The sequence below is a fragment of the Helianthus annuus genome, chromosome 14, assembly GCF_002127325.2.
Source record: "Helianthus annuus cultivar XRQ/B chromosome 14, HanXRQr2.0-SUNRISE, whole genome shotgun sequence".
In the NCBI taxonomy this organism is placed as follows: domain Eukaryota; kingdom Viridiplantae; phylum Streptophyta; class Magnoliopsida; order Asterales; family Asteraceae; genus Helianthus; species Helianthus annuus.
In genome coordinates, this window is record NC_035446.2 from 70,141,326 (window position 1) to 70,154,882 (window position 13,557).

Here is a 13,557-nt window from a genome sequence, read left to right on the forward strand (position 1 = left end):
CTTATCCACTGATATGCTATCCACTGATAGTGAAAATCATCCACTGCCCCCTTTCCACTGCTTTCATCAGTTGCTTTCACCAAAAGTATTGTCCTTCATTTTCACCAGTGGTTGTCACGTGGGCAGTACATAGCAGTCAGACCTTTTGTAACGGCTGCCACGTCAGCGTTCATTCTCTTTCCTATAACATCCCCACTCACCATCAAAACAGGGTTTTACTGTCGAATTGAATTCTTAAAAATTCTCTTCTCAAAGCAGTTTTTCTTCTCATTTCTCACAAATTTCTTCGATCGTTTCGTTTCAAAAATGACAAAATCGAAGCTTTCTGCAAAACCCTAATCAAAATCATCGAAAACAGCCTCTCAAAAGGCAACTACCACTGAAATTCCATTCAAAAAATCTCACAATCTCCTGGGTCTTCTCACAAAACCAGGAACCACAGATGTTTTCGATTCCATTATCACCATCATGGCAAAATCAAAGTACAAAACTTTGCTCACCGCCGACGCACCCATCTACTTGGCAACCCAAAGGGAGTTTTGGAAGAATGCAACCCTTGAAAAACAAGGAGACATTGTCACTGCAATCAAATCTTCCATAAAGGGTAAAGCTGTCCACATTACACCACAATCCATCTCCGAAGTCTTTCAACTCGATGACCAGGCAGGTAAAACTTCCTTCACTAAAAACGAGTTGCAAATTGACTTCATTGAAAGAGGGTATGAAGCCACAATGATGAAGAAACTAACCTTAGAAAAGGGTTATTTTCCTCCTGCACCCAGATTCCTATTTCATACCCTCCTACTATGTGTTTCAAACAAAACCACTTCTTTTAACGAGATCCCTATAAAGATTCAAAATCTGGGATATGCAATTCTTCAAGAAGAAAATTGTAATTATTCTCGGGAAATCTTTAAAGATTTGGTTAATAATGTTGAAAGCCAATCATTCTTACTATTTCCAAGGTTTTTAAGCTACTATTTTGAAAAGAAATTCAGTAAGGATGATTTAGCTTTAATAAACCAAGGTGAAATAACTGCAATAAACTGCCTAACATCTGAAACTTTTTCACGAATGTTAGCACCTTGCAAAACACAAGCAGGGGTACCTGAGCAGAATTTAGCAGCAACCACTGCTCCTCAGGTATCTGCTGCTGAGCCTACTGCTCTAGGTGATCAAAGCAGCAGACCAACTGTTTTGCAACCCACACCTACAAAACCCAAAAAGCTTTACAAAAAGAAAAATCAAAAACCCCCCAAACCAATCAAAATGGCAACTCTGGAGGATGAGATACCAGAGTTAATGCCTGTGACAACACAAGAGTCACAAGAAACCACTGCTGCTACTTCCTCACAGCAGATGGTACAAATATCTCAACCCATAACCATAACTCCTCCTGCTTCTTCACAAAAAGAACAGGTTGTACACAAAGGGCCACCACATCATGATGCTCTGGATACACTCGTTTCCATCATCCACAGCTCAATGCCCGGAGCAAATCCGCTTTCTACACCCACCATCACATCCTCAATTCCACCAAAAACACAACTACTGTTGGATGCAATTGATTTGAACCAGGCATTACACAATCCTTCTCAATCACCTATCAATGAGAATATGCCTCAACAAATGACTGAGCCTGCTGTATCATTCTTTGCTAACCCACCAACACAACCTGAGGAGGTTACACCCATTGAGTTACAAGTAACTCTTTATGGTAATCTAAGTGAAGCAGCCACTACAACTATTGAACCTACAAGTTTACAGTTGGACAGTGGTTACATCAATAAGACTTCCTTGGAGGCAATTCCTTTTATAGCACCTCTGCCAACCACCAGTGGATTTATCTATCCTACTGGCAACATCAAAAGGTTGTCAAGTGTTGAAGGAAGAAGACCCAGTACCAAGAAAAAGGGGCATCAGTGGTTAAGGTTTGGAGTAAACTCCCTACTTCTACCACTGATAAAACCACTGTTTGTGGGAAATCAGATGATCCCATTAATTTGCGTAATGGTTTAAAGTACCAGAAATTGACAGCTCGTGTTGAAAAACTTGATAACTCTGTTGCAGAACTCAAAGTAATGCTACAACAGTTGTTACAAGTACAAAAGGTACAATCCACTGCTGTTCCACCTCAAGCACCTGCTCTACAACAGGCACCTGCTACAAATAAGCTCTGGAATCTATTTAAACCTTTTCTCCATCATCAAGCACAAATAGCAGATCAGCAACATGCAAAACTTGTTCAACAATTGAGAAATGCTATGGAGTCTAGGTACAAAGACACTCAGGCTGATCTAAAGGCTCTCAAAACTCAGATCTTGCACTCCACTGGCATTGCTCCTCCACCAGTATTCTTCATTGATCAACTCCCCAAAGATAATGCCAAAAAGGGGGAGAAAATTCAGGAATGGAGAAGAAAAGGAATAACAGATGGTCTCTACCTCGCACCAGAAAATTCAAATATGACCAAACAGATTCCTTTGCCAGATGGGAGTAAGAAAATTGATGTGACTACAAATGCACTTGCAGAAGCACTTGCATGTGTAAAAAGGGATAGAGAGGCCAAAAAGAAAGCCAAGGTGGATTATCCGGATCAGGGTACTTCAGGGTCAAGAGATGATGAAAATCTCTTTGATGAAAAGAAGAAGCCTACTAGAAAAGTAAGGCTACCCAAATCCATTCCGGTCAGACGTTCAAAGTCTGCTCAAAAACCACCACCTAAAACAGCTGTTGTAACTCCTGGTGTATCAGCTGCTGTTGGTACTTCAGTAGTTTCAACATCTGCTCCCACTTCAACACACACTACATCCAATGTTTTACCTCCATCACCACCAAAATCACAATCACCTCCTGTCAAAAGACAGAAGACAGCAGTTGTTATAACTTCTGCTGTAAAGACAACAGTGGTTGGAACACCAGTTGTTCCAACAGCTGTTAGTCTATCACAAACCACTGTCACTTCAACCACCTTTCCATCCAAAACATCATCAGTCCCTCCTCAAATAAAGAGGAGAAGGCTAATTCCCAAAGATGATGTCACTTCACCATCTCCAACATCTTCAAAACCTTTAGCTCTTGTCAATATACCAAAACCAGTTCCACTTTCTTCAGTTCCAATGCACAAACCCTTACCTCCTGCAGGTGTTCAATTCCCTCTTGAACTAGAAGCTGTCAGAGAAGAGATAAAATCCTTCTATACTGAGAATGACCCTGCCAAAAGGAGTTTGCCTTCAATCAAAGGATACCTCTGGCCCAAAAACATTGAAGAATATTTAAAGATAAAGGCCGAGCAAGCAGAGGATATCTCGAAAAGAAACACACAAGGGAAATCTGACAAAGAAGTATCAAGATACTACCAATATCTGCTCACACAAGTCAGTTCCCTAGAACGTTTTGCCAAAAATGTCAGTCAACAAATTTCGGAAAGAGCAGCTGAAACTCTGAAGAAAGACTACATTGAAAGCATTATGTTTTACAAGAAATACAAAGGAGAGAGACACATGTACAAAGAGTGGACTATTCCAGAGATTGAAGCTGAATCAACCAGAATTCAAGTTATGATAAAAAGGAAAGTCACTCACACTCCTCCTGATTGGGCAAAGTTCAAAAAGAATGTACCTGATAAGCAGTTGGAACTAAAAAGAATGAAAGAAGAATTGGTTGTTGCTGAATTTGGCACCAAAAGACAAGTTGCTAGATGGAAAGAAGATGTGGTCAGGTCAACCTACAAAAGGTTGGAGGAATTAAGGAAGAAAGATCCAAAAATTCCTCAAAAACCTGACTACCCTGAAGCAGCGGTCTCAAAAGGACCATCAAAGCTGCGAATCAGGAGAGCCACTGCTCCAGCTGGTACTGCCATCTACAAAAGAAGGACACAAAGCCAGTTTGGAGCTGAAACTGTTCAAGAAATTCTTGCTGGAAATGCTGTCTTAAAAGAAGGCTTGTTAAGAACGTTAAAAGAAGAACTTGAACAGGAAAACTATGCTACCACTGCTCAGCAAGTGATGAACCTGTGACAACCTTCACTAAACCAGGTATCCGTACGACTTAATTAACTATTAATTGCTGCCTAATTACTGTGCTTAACTGAGATTTATGATAAACTGCTACTTGATTGTTGATACTTGTACATATCTGCATCATACTTTGATTTCCTGTCACTACATTATTTACTTACTGAACTTTAGTGACAAACATGATGCACAAAAGCACAGTAGCATTTGAACGGATAACCTATGGAACATGCTGATATAGCCAGCATCAGGCAAACACTGCCTCTAAAGGCCTGAATGAGCCAGAAATATTCTACTACACCCATACAGTGTGTAAGGATACAAGGGTTGTATAATTGCGTCTCTAGGAATAAGATATAGAGATTGGATGTGCCTAAAACGTAATCTAAGCACAAAACACAGCACTTCTGTCAACATACTAGCTTCTAGCTAATTAATAAAGTGCCAAAACATGAGGAAATATTCCTGACACTTTGCAGAATAAATTGTGTCGCTAAAAATATTATTTACAACGCTTAAAGGATTACTTAAGCACTTTAACGGATTACTATCCGACCGAACAACCGGACTATACCCGGAACATAAAAATATTGCCAGAAATATTATTGGTATTTTTCTGAGCCAGTTAGGGTCCCTGATTACCCTAACACCCGCATTATAACGCATTAAACAACTAACGGGGTTAGTCCCTAAAGTTAACCGACTTAACCAAACTAAACTCTAACTGTACGATCAAGATCCAACCGGGTGACCCCACCCCCTTAGGGCCGGTTTGGTCCCTTTGGAACTAGAGGGTACACCTCTTTTTATTATTTTATTTGTTCGTGGATATCTAGACTTGTAAACCGATGGACGATGATCCTAAAATTCTCTATATAAACACACACACACTTCACACAAGAACACACACTAAACACCCAACACACTCTCTCCCTCTCTCTTGGGTTCTCGGCCGAGAGCACCCACACTCCATCCATCCGTTTCGGTTTTCGTCTTGCAAGTTCCAAGCTCATACAAGTGTCGGGGATCACGTACGAGGAAGCCGGAAGCAAACGGAAGTTGAAGGACCTCGCTCATTTGCTTTTATCCACGCCGTTTTCGCCAAAGATCTTCCCTAGCCCCGAGCTAGAGGTATAACATTTAAAACTTGTTCTTGAACGTATCTAAAGTGGTTAAAAGGATTTTTAACGGTTAAAAGTCGGTAACCCACCTTTTGAATCTAAAAAGTCCACTAAAACATGAAAATCGTTGGATAAAAGGTCATGTCTTGTGTAAATGTCGTAGTATTTGAATATGTTGATTGTAGAGACCCGATCTACGATGTGGTGGCTCTTATCATCGTTTAACCCGACTTTGTTAAGATCCCGAATCTTGACATACACTTGTTTCTTTTGTACAAGGGTTAAAAGGTGAAACTCCACCACACGGGAAACATGAACTTGTGTAAAAATGTTTTGACATGAAAAATAGTATTTAAAACGAGCCGATCTACGTATGTACAAGTGGTACATTCGTAGAACCAAGTGTCGAGAAAATCATGTTTTATCAAAGTTGATTGACATGTTAACAAATATGATTTTTACAAACTACAAGTGTATAAACACTTGTGAAACGAAAGATCCGACAAAATAACAATTTTTACAAAAATTGTCGGGAAGTTGTAAAGAATGATTTGTTCTAAAAACGGGGTTTTTACAAGACTAAATTATTTTATACATAGATCCACTAAATATAAGATGATCTACATTACGACTTTCGGAAAAATTACAAGTTCATGTAATTATGCGATTTTACATACTAGTCTACAAGTTTAATGTGTTGAAACTAGTTTGAAGTATCGGAAATTGATTGGTTGATTAAAGAAATTGTTGAAGTGATTTTGTAAAAGAAAATGATACGCTTGAAAGCGTGGCCACCTCCAGTTACAGGGGAAACTCTGGCGAAATTTTTCTAAAACCTAACACTTAGAATTATTTACAAGTGTTAGACTACTTTTGACATATTTTCAAATATATTTCGCCATGACTTTACTTACAAATATTCGGAGGTGGGGTTTTCACAAAAATAAACGTGATAAATATTTATTCGATAAATATATTTTTCACCACACTGTTTATGATTATTTTGTGAAAATATATAAATATTATTTTTAGAGTAAAAATAATATTTACAAACTTTGTCGAACCCAAAATAATACCAACGCCTTTCCGACAAACATATAAGTTACAACGCTAATTACTATTACCACTTAATCGCCAAAACGTAACTTACGCTTTATACGGAAATATTCATAAATGCGGATATTGTCAACGTATTATTTTGGAAAGTATTGTGTAAAGAGAAAATATATTATTTTTGAGAAAAATAATTATATTTTGGAATGAGAAATAAAATATATTAAGTGAGACTTAATATTATGAACACGCATGTATTAAATCCCCCATCACTGGGAAGGAAATTAACTACCAAGTATATACACGGAACGGTTGTCTAACCGTTTCCCGAAAATTAAACTATAAAGCTAAGGCACGGCCATCCGTCTAATAGAATTAGCACATATAGGTCGTTGCGCAGCAGTTGGATATTTGGATTACTTGGTATTGTGACGCACTCACTGTGAGTTCATGTCCCCCTTTTCTCTTAACTGTTTTCAGTTTTCTAAACTGCGGGGGTGAAATACATGTTACAATGATTATGAATATGTTTATACATGGTATGGTTAGCGTAAGGAGGTTTGTTACTCAGATCATGTGAGTGGGTAGGCACAACTTGAGGCCATTAATCCTCGTAGTAGGACCGAGGGACAGGAGCGGTAGATCTATCTGGGTGTAGCGAGCCCAGCCCCAGGTCCAGCATAACGGACCTCGGGGTGACTTAGTGCCCGACGCATAAATCCGCTAGGTTTGAGTCATCCCTACTTGCACTTCACACATATCAATGGCCTTGCAAACCATTGGTGATCTCTTTTTCCTTATTTGCTACATACCAGGTTTTTGATAAAGATAAAGGTTTGTTTACGCACTTTCGCATGAACTCGCTCAACATTATTGTTGATTTTTCAACTTACATGTATTTCAGGAAATTAACGATCTGGCGCGGTATGGCTTGTTTTTCCCGCTGCATTAGGCCCGAGGTCATCCAGGGTTCGAGGCTTGTGACTCTTTCCTGGACAAGTCACAGTCCTTGCATCACGTTTATGTTAAGTTTGCAATTGTAATGTTTAGACAAGTTGTGGTTGTTGGGTGTTTAACCCGTTAAGACAATGTTTAATATTTTTATTATCAATGGATGATCTTGCATATTTTTAATTCATATAGCTTGTTATGATTAAGCTATGGTATTAAGAAGTCACACCAAATTAACCACGCTTCCGCAAAGCCAGGGTGTGACAGCTTGGTATCAGAGCTCTGATCATAGCGAACTAGGATTCTTTCTCGAGTCTAGACTATGATCACTAGGGCTCTCACGAAAACATTTTTTTCTGCATACCACTTAAGTCCAGATCCAAAACCTTTTTATAAACAAATGTTGAGCATATTTTACTTATTATTTTTAGGCTCAGTCTGGGAGGCTGAGGCTCGGTCTGGGAGACTGAGGCTCGGTCTGGGAGGCCGAGGCTCGATCTAATGGATCGAGGTAGTTGGCTAGTGGGACTAGGGAGTCAGTCTGGGAGGCTGGGAGAATTTACTAGTGGGACTAGGGAGTCAGTCTGGGAGGCTGGGAAGGTTTGCTAGTGGGACTAGGGAGTCAGTCTGGGAGGCTGGGAAAGTTGGCTAGTGGGACTAGGAAGGACAGTCTGGGAGGCTGGGAGGCTAGTGGGACTAGGAGAATTATGTGACTATTATTTGGTAACTTATGTGATTACCTGATTTGCTGATTATTTGTGCATACTTGTGATTGTGTTACAGACACATGGATACATCAGGCACCGGAGACTCAGATACCACTGGACCTCTACCCATAGTGTCGGATGACATTGTGTCATCGGAGCGTGAGGTGCATACCTCAGACTACACGAGCACGGATGATGATGACTTCCAGCCGTTCGCTCTACCCGACGGCATTGATGAGCATGCTGATGACTCCTTGCCCTTTGCGTTACCCGAGGGTGCCTATGAGCCTATTGATGGCGATCCTGCTGAGTATCTTCCCCTTGTTGTGATTCCAGCTCCGATTCCTCTTGCTTCTTATCCAGCACACGAGCTATTACTAGACGCCGAGGCTGACGGCGACATTGATCTCTACGAGGACGAGCCTTTTGAGGACGAGGATCCTGATGCAGCCCCTTTACCCGCTGGCGGTCTCTTGATGATTGCTGATGCCCCAGCTGGAGACTCGCCCGTCCACTCACCAGTCCCGGACTCTTTTGAGTCTGTGGCTTCTGCTCCGTCTCACGAGGTGAGCATTCAGCATTTTGTTCATGACTCGGACCCTAATCAGGCATCTTCTGCCGCCCCCATTCCGAGCCTTGTATTTGAGCACGGCGTTATTGAGGACTCCGATCCCGTTTTTTCCTCCAGGATTTGATCCTGACCGCGACATTGAGTATATTCCTATGGACCATCATATGGAGGACCCTGTTGATCCCGTCGATCCTATCGATCCCTTTGATCCAGAGTTTGATTTTGACATGGCTTTTGATGACCCGGAGCCTGCCGTAGCCCCAGAGCAGGCAGCTGCTTTCGATCCTGTACATGAGCATGACTTGGTACATGCTGACGTTCCTGTTGAGCCCGTTTTGGCTGACCCGCCTGTTGGCGATCTTCCTGTTGACGATGTCCCTTTGTTAGTTGCTGATCATGCTGTTGATCCTTTTGTTGACCCACCTTTGATTGCTGACGTCCCTGTTGACCCTCATGTTGATCATGTTGATCCTGTCATTGCTCCTTTTGATCCTGTACCCATTGAGCTTGAGCACGCTCTATTTGCAGAGCATATGGATCCACCTGATGAGGAGGCTCAGCACGGTTGGATACCGGCTGACGAGGATGTTCCACCGCTTCCACCACACCACACTGAGGCACATCATACTGATTTCTCATTTCAGATCCCACAGTTTGTACCTCCAGCAGGGCCTGGAGAGGGCTCTTCAGCCCACCCTTTTGGGCACATACCGATGCCTATGCCTTTCGTACCTCAGATGACACCTGTTCCATCTTCTGTTCATGTAGCACCATTCGATCCCACCAGCATGCCACTGCTTTGGTCATCTTCCTCACCGATGCCACCCACTGATCCATATCATCCATTCCATATGGGACATACCATTGAGGACGTTTTGATGTCCTTTGTCCATCAGCATGATTCTCATACACAGCGACTCCAGGAGCTCGAGAGAGCTCAGCTATCTTTTGGTCCATATCTTGGTCAGACATCTTCATCTTTTCAGCCTTTTCGATCATTACCTCCTGACTTTGCTGCCCGACTTACGACTATGGAGCAGCAGATTGCATCTGTTATTCGCACTCAGCAGGCGATGGAGGAGGATTGGCTTCATTTACGCCGCTTACTCTACACTCACTTTCCCCCTCCTCCACCCCCATCCGCATAGGGCTCATTGGTACCATAGTGGTAGGCGATGGTGAGACGACCGCGATTGTGACTGCACAGCCTTTTGGAGACCATCTGACAATACTGATTTTTGTTGATATTTGTTGATGTACTGGATGTATGTGACACTGATGTGATATTGTTTTTGACAGGGGTGATGTAGCCCCTATTTGATTTGTGATTGTATGATACAGTGACGTACTGATACCCTTACCACATTATGGTCTCGATATATATAGCAATCGCCGTATTCTCACCATATCTGATTCACTTGATTGCTTATTTATGTTTTGTAACATGGGATGTTGGGACATGGGATGTTGTATGATATTTGCAACATGGGATGTTGGGACATGGGATGTTGTATGATATTTGCAACATGGGATGTTGGGACATGGGATGTTGTATGTATGATATTTGCAACATGGGATGTTGGGACGTGGGATGTTGTGTGTATGATATTTGTGACATGGGATGTTGGGACATGGGATGTTGTGTGTGATATATAGATAACATGAGATGTTATATGCTACTATTATTACTATATACGTATGTTTATTATGGCCTAATCGACGTACGCATCTTTAGAAGATGGCACCAAGACGACAACCTCAGCCGATGCCCACTACTCCTGAAGAACTACAGCAAGTTATTGCTGCCGCCATTGCTCAATATGCTGCCTCGCAAGGAGGACCAAGCGGAAGTAGCTCGAACATCAACGGCAACCAAAATCCTCCTCATGGTAACCCTAAGTCATTAAGACATACCATGGCCTAAATGGATTCCCTTAGCAGATGCTAATGTCGTTCCTATGATGTAATGTATGTGCAGGGTGCACCTACAAACATTTTTTGGACTGTAAGCCCATAAACTTCGACGGCACAGGTGGTGCTGTTGCTTTCGTCCGCTGGGCAGAGAAGACAGAGTCCGTACTTCGCATGAGCAAGTGTGCTGTGGATCAGCAAGTCACTTACATCTCAGGGCTATTTGTGGATGGAGCCCTATCATGGTGGAATCTACAGGTCCAGACCCTTGGCGAAGCCGCAGCTTACGCACTGACCTGGACAGAGTTGAAAGAGCTCATGCGCAAGAAGTACTGTTCTCGTGCTGAAATTCAGAGGTTAGAGACCGAATTCTGGCACCTAAAGATGGAAGGTTCCAAGATAGCTGAGTATGTCCAGAGGTTCCACGATTTGTCGCACGTGGTACCCTATATGGTTACGCCCGAGTTCAAGAGGATTGAACGCTTCATCTGGGGATTGGCTCCTCAGATAATCAGTATGGTAACTTCTTCCAAACCTGCAACCATCACAGAAGCCATTGATCTGAGTGTGGCTCTCACCGAAGAGGCGATTCGGTTGAACAAGTTTGATGGGGTTGAGCCCAAGAAGAAAGAGACTCATGTGGAGTCATCTGGTGGTAATAAGCGAAAGTTTTCGAGTTTCAAGCAGAGCACCGGGATGGTGGTTAAGAAGGGAGAATCGAGTGCGCCAGCTCAGGATTCAGCTGGTGGTAGAAAGAAAGGGAAGGGATACATGGGTGCACATCCCAAGTGCAACTCATGCCAAAAACATCACTCTGGTCGTTGCAGCCTGAGAGTTTGTGAATCATGTGGGAAGACTGGTCATACGAAGGATTTCTGCTGGGCTAATGCTGGCCGGGGAGGCCAAGGAGGAAATGGGAATAGGAATAACCGTGGTGGTGCTGGGAACCGCCCACAAGGAAACCTGGGAGGTGATGGAAATCGCGCCAACAATGCTAACCAAGCGGGCACCATGAATCGGAACCAGGGAAACCATCAAGTTGGAAACAATGGTGGGAACGGGCAGAGGCCCGGATGTTTCAATTGTGGAGATCAAGGGCATTTCAAGAGGAATTGCCCAGAGTTAACCCAGGCACGCGGAAGAGTGTTTAACATGGAAGCCAGGGAAGCGCGCCAGGATCCCAACGTTGTCACTGGTACGTTCCCTGTAAACCAACGCTATGCATCCATTTTGTTTGATACTGGTGCCGATTACAGCTTTGTATCGTTAGAATTTAGAAACATGCTTGGTTTAGCCGCTAGTAAGTTAGATATTCCTTACTCGATCGAATTAGCGAATGGGAAGTTAGTAGAAGCTAACTAGGTGATTCGAGGTTGCGTAATCGAGCTGGGAGAGCGTGAGTTTGCTCTCGATCTACTACCAGTCCAGGTGGGAAGCTTCGACGTGGTAGTAGGGATGGATTGGTTATCGAGTAACAAGGCAGAGATAGTTTGCCACGAGAAGATTATTCGTATCCCGACCGACGATGGTGAGACCATTGTTGTTCATGGGGAGAAGCGTGAGACGCCGTTAAGGATGATTAGCTGCCTGAAGGCAAGGAAGTGTTTGAGGAAAGGATGTGTTGCTTTTCTAGCACACATTGTGGATAAGAAGGCTGCTGAGCCAAAAATCGAAGACATCCCTGTCGTGAGGGAATACCCAGAAGTCTTTCCAGAAGACTTGCCTGGCTTGCCACCTCAAAGGCAAGTGGAGTTTTGCATCGACCTAGTTCCAGGCGCTGCGCCTGTGGCTAAGGCACCTTACAGACTTGCTCCGTCTGAGATGCAGGAACTGTCGACACAACTTCAAGAGTTGTTAGACAAGGGTTTTATCCGACCAAGCATCTCGCCTTGGGGAGCTCCAGTTTTGTTTGTGAAGAAGAAGGACAGTAGTTTCCGTATGTGCATTGACTACAGAGAGCTGAACAAGCTGACGATCAAGAATAGGTATCCCCTGCCAAGAATCGATGATCTGTTCGACCAACTTCAAGGTTCAAGCTTCTATTCAAAGATCGATCTTCGATCTGGATACCATCAGCTACGGATACAGGAGGAGAGTATCCCGAAGACAGCCTTCAGAACTCGATATGGACACTACGAGTTTCTCGTTATGCCGTTTGGTTTGACAAACGCACCTGCAGTGTTCATGGATTTGATGAACCGAGTTTGTAAGCCGTACTTGGATAAGTTCGTGATCGTATTCATCGACGACATCTTGATTTATTTAAAGACGAAGGCTGAGCACGAGCAGCATCTTAGAGCTATTCTAGAGCTGCTGAAGAAAGAACAGTTGTACGCCAAATTCTCTAAGTGTGAGTTTTGGCTAAGAGAAGTGCAATTCCTTGGGCACGTGGTGAATGGAAATGGAATCCATGTGGACCCCACCAAAATCGAGGCGATCAAAGACTGGGAAACGCCAAAGACGCCAACCGAGATTCGGCAATTCTTGGGTTTGGCTGGTTATTATCGAAGGTTCATCGAGAACTTTTCAAAGATCGCTCAATCGTTAACGCTCCTCACGCAGAAGGATAAGAAGTTTGATTGGGGAATCAAACAGGATGAAGCGTTTCAGACATTGAAGGATAAGCTTTGCAACGCGCCAATATTAGCTCTACCAGAAGGTACTGATGATTTCGTGGTATACTGCGACGCATCGCGTCAAGGATTGGGTTGTGTGTTGATGCAACGTCAAAAGGTTATCGCCTACGCATCACGCCAACTGAAGGTGCATGAAAAGAACTATACCACTCATGATTTGGAGCTACGCGCAGTGGTTTTTGCCTTGAAGATCTGGAGACACTACCTTTACGGTACAAAGTGTACAATCTTTACAGATCACAAGAGCCTCCAGCATATATTCAACCAGAAGGAGTTGAACATGAGGCAAAGACGATGGGTCGAGTTGTTAAACGACTACGACTGCGAGATCAAGTATCATCCAGGGAAGGCGAATGTGGTCGCCGATGCCCTAAGTCGTAAGGAAAGGATCAAGCTCATAAGGGTTAGGGCTATGGAAATGATAATTCAAACCGACCTTTCCTCGCGCGTTCGTGCAGCGCAGAAGGAAGCTCTCAAGGAGGGAAACCTTGAGGAAGAATATCTCCGTGGGATAGAGAAGATTTTGGTGCCAAACAGGGAAGGAACGTTGTGTTTTGAGAAAAGGATTTGGGTTCCTCTGTTTGGTGGTTT